Source organism: Schistocerca americana, chromosome 8 (genome assembly GCF_021461395.2).
Source record: "Schistocerca americana isolate TAMUIC-IGC-003095 chromosome 8, iqSchAmer2.1, whole genome shotgun sequence".
NCBI lineage: Eukaryota > Metazoa > Arthropoda > Insecta > Orthoptera > Acrididae > Schistocerca > Schistocerca americana.
In genome coordinates, this window is record NC_060126.1 from 357,628,715 (window position 1) to 357,636,794 (window position 8,080).

General features: G+C 41.0%; 1 protein-coding gene across 2 annotated transcripts in view; it reads right to left on the reverse strand.

Annotated features, from left to right (window-relative positions):
• The window catches only part of LOC124544634 (putative fatty acyl-CoA reductase CG5065), a 498,437-nt gene extending 492,374 nt beyond the window's left edge, over positions 1 to 6,063 (reverse strand). For both annotated transcript variants that reach the window (XM_047123243.1, XM_047123241.1), the window contains exon 1: positions 5,894 to 6,063. The gene's annotated coding sequence lies outside the window, so the exon portion shown is untranslated. The remainder of the gene's footprint in view (positions 1 to 5,893) is intronic.
• Between the last annotated feature and the right edge of the window lie 2,017 nt (positions 6,064 to 8,080).

Sequence of the window (8,080 nt, forward strand, 5' to 3'; positions counted from 1 at the left end):
CAGAGGTGGTTATTCTGGGTACTGATTTCTCAGGATCTATGCACCCAAATTGCGTGAAAATGTAATCACATGTCAGTTCTAGTATAATATATTTGTCCAATGAATACCCCTTTATCATCTGCATTTCTTCTTGGTGTAGCAATTTTAATGGCCAGTAGTCTAATATCGCAGCGCCCTTATTGCAACCAGCCTAAGGCGTTTTCAACTCTCGTGTGCTAAAATTAGACAGAATTAACAATTATTTGCGAAAACGTCTGGATCTACATATAAAAAAAGAAAAAGAAAACGTTCGAATGTCGAATGGAGTAAAGTCTGTTAATCAACCTGTCCCCGTAACTCCCTTGACTTTGCACGATTGGAGAAAAATAGTTGTTTTATTGGTATCCCTGCCCGAAGCTGACGAAAAGCACTGCTGTCGGTACTGCACCGTATTGTTTAACTTGTGAATCCATGACTAATGTGAGCGGCGTTCAGGGCTACGCTGCTGAGAACCTGAATTCCGTCCACCGACAGGGCAAACAATGACAAAGATAATGAGTTCTTTTATTAGTCGCTTTATGGAGGCCTCGCCTTGGAAAGCAACCCAACCTGAGTAGGAGAAATGTGCTTTCGTTATGGCAGTGCCAAAGACATGCCGCGTAGTAGACGTAACAAAATTACGGAACCATGAGAGCACACGCGTCCTCTAAGGAAAAGCAGGATTTCTCGGTGAATTTCACTGATGAAAGCACCTCTAATTATCAGCTAGATTATGACGTATTGTCGGAACGTTTCACGAGTTTCCTACTCAGTATCTCAAGCCGAAGTCACGTGAGCTACAGTCGCTCAATCAGTTTAGCAGTCTCCAAAGAAATCCATTCATAAAAGAGCAGCTGAAATTCAAGTACCGCGGTTAACAATATATGTGCAGATTAAAAATTGTTTTTAAAATGAAAGGATTTAGACTGATGTTCCAGAACGCATTACCAGACGACATGGAGCCGTGAATTGCAATATGCTTTGCTTTGTTGGCTGCAGTTCCACATGCCTCCTCGCGGAAGCGGTATTTTCCGAAGAATGTCTCATCGCAGTTCGGACGGGAAGAATGTTTGCTGATCAAACTAAAACCACAATTACATGCAAGAGCTGAAGAAGTGCCCTTCTCACGATATGACCTGGACTCTTTTTTTATACAGGATACGTGAACAGAAATTCTTATTTGGACATGTTGCAAACGTTAGTATCTCAGCTAGAAGGCTAGGGAATCATGTATCATGCGTGGATAGATACGTCGATAGAAATTCTTGTTTGTACATGTTGCAAACATGGTTAACACGTCAGCTAGAAGGATAGTAATCGTGTACCACGCGTGGATACAGGAGATAAAGCACGTTTTGCGATTCAGGTGTGTGGGTTACTTGATGAATAATTACGAAGCTGCTAGATTAAACTGGTTTAGCAACGTCTCCAGTCTTACTCAAAAGACCCAAACGATTCCCGGACCTTACTACTCCATACAAAATATTATTGGGAATAATGAAGTCCCACGCGGCTCAACGTCGGTACAACAGTAACGAAGAAGCCTTTCTAAATAACTCTTGAGATGCTCTGCAAGATTCAAAGGCTGACATGAAGCGACATAAATCTCTTATGAAACACACGATGGTGCACATACAGATACGCTGGACACATAAGGTATTTTATATTATGTAAGTACCGGTACTCTGATATATAATAAACTGCTTCGACTGAAAGGCTAAGAGCGGTTCTCTAAGGTTGTATACCGAAGTGACAAAAGTCGTGGGATACCTCAAGGAGTGTTCGCCCACCTTTCTCCCGGCGTAGTGCAGCAACTCTACGTGATATGGACTCAACAAATCGTTGGAAGCCCTCTGCAGAAACATTGAGCCTTCTTGTCTCTACAGCCGTCCAAAATTACGGAAGTGTTACCGGTTTACGAACTGACCCCTCGATTATGCCCCGTAAACGTTCGATGGGATTCGTGTAGGCGATCTGGGTGGGCAAACTATTCGCTATTATGGCGCATTGTCATCCATAAAAATTCCATGGCAAGTGGTCTCCTAGTAGACGAGCATAGCCATTTCCAGTCAAAGATCGGTCCAGTTCGACTAGAGGACAAAGTCCATTACATGTAAACACAGCCTACACCATTATGGAGACACCACCAGTTTGCACAGTGCTTTGTAGACAACCTGCGTCCATGATGTCATGGGATCTGCGCCGCACTAACCCTACCACCAGCTTTTTCCAACTGAATTTGGGACTCATGTGACCGGGCCACGGTTTACCGGTCGTTTAGGGTCCAACCGATCTGGTCACGAGACCAGTAGAGGCGCTGCAAGCGACGTCGTGCAGACAGCAAAATCACTCGCGTCGCTCGTCTGCTGCCATAGCCATTTCATTTCAAATTTCGCCGCACTGTCCTAAGAGACACGTTCGTCGTACGTTCCACATTGATTTCTGTGGTTATTTCAGGAAGTGTTGCTTGTCTTTTAGCACTAACAACTCTCGGCACACGCTTGACACTGGATCTCTGAGTACTGAATTCGCCAACGATCTCCGAAAAAGAATTTCTCATGCGTCTATCTCTAACTACCATTGCGTGTTCAAAGTTTTAATTCCTGTCGTGCGGCCATAACCACGTCAGGGCACTTTTCACATAAATCACCCCAGTACAAATTACAGCTCTGCCAATGCACTGCCCTTTCATAGCTTGTGTACGCGATTCTGTAGCCATCTGTATATGTGCATATCGTTATCCCATAACTTTATTTACCTCAGTGTAAATACGCTATATCAACGTTCACATCCATTACACCAGTACATCGATAAATTTTGCCAACATTCAGCGAACAAAGTTAATTTATTTGGTTGCAATCATTACAATAACCAAATCTTAAGGCAATTCTACGCCTCAGTTTAAACAGATATTCACATCGCCTCTAGATTTCCAACCCAATAGTGAGTTGATTAGTCACACTGATTATCAATGTGATTTCCCACTGCACGTGAACTGACATTGAGACTGCACAAAACATGAAGCAGAAAATTTCATTCACTTACTGCTTAAATGCGGAAAGCTCAGGAGGGGACATGATTAAAATTAAATCAAGTTCAGTTTTTTCGGTAATTTAGGTTTCATATTTTTATATTCTTTTAGTATCCTTGACTTAAAAAAAATAACTGTAAGCTAACGGCTTTACATATACTGTAAATAGAATAATTCATTATAAAATACGAAAATATCATTATGACTATGTTGCGATTGCGTATTTCAATTCATTTTTGCGGAGTATTCAACTTCACGGGACGTGCTATGGTGATCACTTCCAAATGACTCATTGTACAACAATATGGCAGTATCGTGCAGCAGCCCCATAGAGATCTCCCGCATAATACGAGGCAGTGTGTTTTGAGAATTCAGTATATCTAAAGAAATTATAGTGCCGCCATTGTTACTCTTTAAAAAAAATAGCTTTGCGTCCTTAGATTTACAATAATTATCTGCACGATATGGGGATTGGGGATAGCGATACCGAAGGCTGGGGTTTTTGCCTACAATAATTCTCAACGGAAACGTCCCATTTTTCAATGAAGACGCAGCAAGACCATTTCAAGTCCCTTCAAAATCGAAATGAAAAACCCGTTACTAGTATACACAGTCTCTGTAAACTAAGCATTTCGTATCTCTTTCATTCATTTGACCATTTTCAAACAAGCATTATTAAGAACACCGCCGAGACCACTTGCAGAATTAATCGGTGACGCTTAACATATTTCGCTTGAAATGCCTTGTTGGGTATCAATCTCGTAACCGTACCGTATTATTGGCAGAGCCAAGAATTTTCGTATGTTCATTGCCAACAAATCGGTCAATCGAGTCAAAGGACACACAAAACTGAATACTGATTAGAAACCTGCATGCTTTTAAAGGTTAGGTCCTGGGTCCGTTCGGCTTTCCGGCGTGCTGTTATGTACGTTTTATTTTACTAGAAAGAGATGGGACGGTAGCAGGGCGACGGCGGTGGTGGGAAAAGAGGGTAGGTAGGCTATAGTTAAACTACATCTCTCGGAGCACACAGTCGATGAAACAATCTTCAAGGGACAGACGACACAGTTCCCCATGTTGGTCGATAACCGAACACCGCCGATGGGTCGCCACGCTGCAGACAGCGGATTGTACTCGTAAAACCAAATGAAAAAGAACAAAAAATCTGTTCAGCAATTCTACTACTGAGCTGCAAACATTTCCGAAACAGTGAGAAAGAAGGCTGTTCCTCGCAGCGCGGCTAAATTTAGTTCGCTGCCCGATTTGGCTGGCGGTATACATTAATGCATAGACAGTTTATAATGCTACCTTTCTGTCCTGGCTATAATGCGTATCCTCTAACCAGTAACGTGCCTGATTATAAGGCACGTTTTTAGAACATGAATATTTCTCGACTTTTACTCTACAAGTGTTACAACGCCAGTTACAAGACAGCCGATAGGTTCTGCTTTAGATATGACCTGTCATTGTATATACCATATTATTCGCCATTCCATAACGGAGAAATTCTGATCTGCTGATTTGAGTAATGAGGTGCCTCAGTGAAAGTGCGTTTTTCTTTGCTACAACACACTCAAGTAGTCTTAACTGATATTCATTGCAGAAGAGATGAGTAAGATGTAAGAGAGGGCCTGAAGGCCCTAATCTTGCCAGGTAAAATAAATGCATAAATAAATAAATAAAACCTATGCGTATTATGATTAGCCTGTATTCCCTAGACAATTTAATCTCGAGACTGGTTACAAGGTTACATTTATCCGGAACCTCTCTTTCATCATTAAAACTTGAACAACGGTTGACGGAAAAACTAACGTGTTCTTACTTTCGACAACTACCGTGCCAGTCAAGCATTTGAGTGTTCGTTATTAATTGGACATACGCCGCATGCACAGATCGCAGAAAAATAACACCTACTTGTGTTCGTTCCCAATGTTATTTTGCGTACTGCATTACGGCACGAATCCACAAGTTTACTTTAAGGAGAGCGGAACACGCAGTAAAAACAAAAGCTAAACCTAATATTGGGCAAAGTTATCACTTTGCCACATGTCAAAATGAATAATGAAAGTAAAATAGTAAGTCACATTTACTGCAAAAAACTTAAAAAATCGCATCGACAGTCAATTTTTCAGCATAATGTAGTGAACTCCAATTGAAGCTTGAGGCTTCTGTAACAATGTCGTAGCCAGAGAGACACGATGAATATTCTACTTCATTATCTTTATCTCTGGTCTTGAGTACCGCGTAGCTACAATGCAACTGTCAGAATAAGCGAAACAAAATGAGTTTTATAAAAACTATTCTATCTAATTCGATAGAGCTACTGTTCCCGTTTCAAAATTTGCCAAGCAGGTTTAAAAGTAACTGTCAACAGAAAGAAACAGCTATTCAATTAGCTGACGGAAAACAAGTTTAAATCTTGCTATGGAGTTCAGGTTTCCTTATTTCGCCTTGTTCAATCACGTACACTGTATTTACTTCCAAGAATGAAACTGTTCCTACTCCTTTCATTAATAAAAATAGGTACCAGTACGATCCATGTAGTTAAAATTTGTATGTCGTAACAGTGCATTTTGTAAATGACATTTCCTGATAGAAAGGCTATCAAAAATGGGCGTGCCTTTGCCGCAAATATGCAGAGCTGTGGTACCGGTACCTACAAACAAAATACAAGCAAAACCCTAGCATATGACGAAAGTTGGTGCAGTGGTTAGGTTTTTCCCAACGTAGATTTTTTGTTACACATTTTAACACAGAGAGATCTGATGAACTACCGCAGAGAATTTTGAAAAGCCGGATGCACAGCCGCAAGATACTCAAAATTAATGTCAAGTAGAGACTTACGATTTGCGGTTCCGTCTTATTATGCATACAAAACTCCTTAAGTCTGCAGTCTAATTAACACTGGTATCACAGAAGCGCTATAACACACAACAAATCAATGAGAAGTCCCTAAATCCAAACTGCACCAAACCACTGTCAGCCATGTTTCGCACTCTCTGAGACAACCACACATCGCGCTGCGTTGGGATCAATTTTCCCGGAACATCCAAAGAAAGTAATGCTTACAGCTCTCCAAGGATATCCGAGCACCAGTCAATGTTTTGCTACACCCTCGAATTATTTTTCACCGCTATATTTGAATATATAGAATTACAGTACATTGGAAGCTTTATATAAAAACTGAAATAGTGATATAAAAAGCTTTTGAGTCGGCGTGGTCTAAATAAAGCACATCTGTACACCCTTGTCACCTATCTTAACGGACGCAAATGCTTCAAACTTTGACCGCTAGATGTCACAACCAATCTGCGGGCGCCAACGACACTGCCGCGTTCTGGTCGGCCTCTCGTGGCAGGTCCTTGAACTACCATGCGTTGACACTAGTTGGAGCCAGATTTAAATCGGGAGAGCTGCATAGCCAAGGTAAAAAATGAACTTATAGTGAGTATTATCTATTACGTGACCAATAATTTCGGTTTGTTTGAGTGTAATGAATGAAATTGGCATTGTGCGAAGTAATAGCAAAAGAAAATATTTTTTAGCGATAATTTAACTTCCGAAACGTAGCAGTACGGCTATTTTTGTGTTGCTGATGCGTTTTGTGAAGTCAGTGTCGATGTAATAGAACCGTCATAAATCATTATCTTTCCTTGTGAATGAATGAAGATGATTTCGGTACTTTAACGACAACATTTAGTAAAATTTATGAAACAATAATTTTAGTGTAAGCGAAGTATTAATACCTTCAACCAGTAGAGGATGGAGTTAAACAATGGCCACGCGAAAAATTACGCTCTTTCCTGAAACATTTCTGAAAGGGGATGGAAATTTTCTGCTATAATCATTAATATTTGCATGGTATCGTGTCATATGTCGCCGATAATAGCAGTCTACATCATCTCTTCTAATATAAAGTATGTAAAAGTGAATTTAGCTTCGAAAAATTTGCAAGCTTAAGTACTACACAATTATTATCAGCAGATCACATTTTCAACGTTCTTTGTGCATTAAAGTGGTCTGGAGCCCACAGATTTTGTGATATAAATTTCTTATGCGGACTCATCGCTTTGTAGCCCGCGTTGTTTAACTCTCTTCTAATTGATATCGACGATATTTGTAACACTACGGTACCCTGTTTGGTACTAAGCATCATGAATGTAAAAAAAGAAAAAAACGAAAACCAACTGTTTTCTGATCACTGGGCTTCCTAGTTCTGAAACGATAGGCGTTGGAAGACTTCGGACCGCTGGTGTTCTGTGTCTGACAACAGGCACTGCCATTGCAGATGTAACAGTACTATTTGCAGCGTTGTAGTAGCCACTGCAAAAGCCAGTGCATTCGGGTTAGTCTGTAGTACTTTGTTGCGAAATGCGTGTTTAAGTAATACTGGATACATCGTGGAAGCCACCAACTAATCCTCGGAGAGACTCTGTTAACAAAAGTTATGAAGCAAGAAAAATAATTAACCATGGCGCTGAATGTTGCATTTCGAGAGGTGATCCGAAAATTGCAGCAAATAAGCTGAGTTACTTAAACGAACATGCCACTAAGTGTCTTTCAAGAAACATTTAATAGTTAGTTACGTGTATGTGTTTTCTACTTCCGTTATTGATGCTTTGAGATTAAAAATGCACGTAGCTGTTGCACAAGTACTGTGTTCCCTCCCACCTGTGTTTTGCTCCCCACGGCAAACAAGGCAACCAGAAACAAGCTCGGCAGTCTTCGGCTGTTCGCACGGGGAGCGACTGAAGAGGAGGGCAACGAGCAGGCGGTTTACATCGGCAACTGGTTGCCGAATACCTGGCAACGCAGTTCCGCACACGGGGCCACTCCGAACCGAGAAACTGCAGTTGCCGTATGCGAGCCTGGAGAAGAGGGAGTACTGTTTGTCGCACTAGACTATCTTTCAGTTACAATCGGCATGTCGAGCGAAGATTCAAGCCCAGAGGAAGATGTGGTTGTCTATTATTGTTACAAACGAATAAGAAAACGAAGAAAATTCTGAATTCATTCGTACATTCAAAGAAA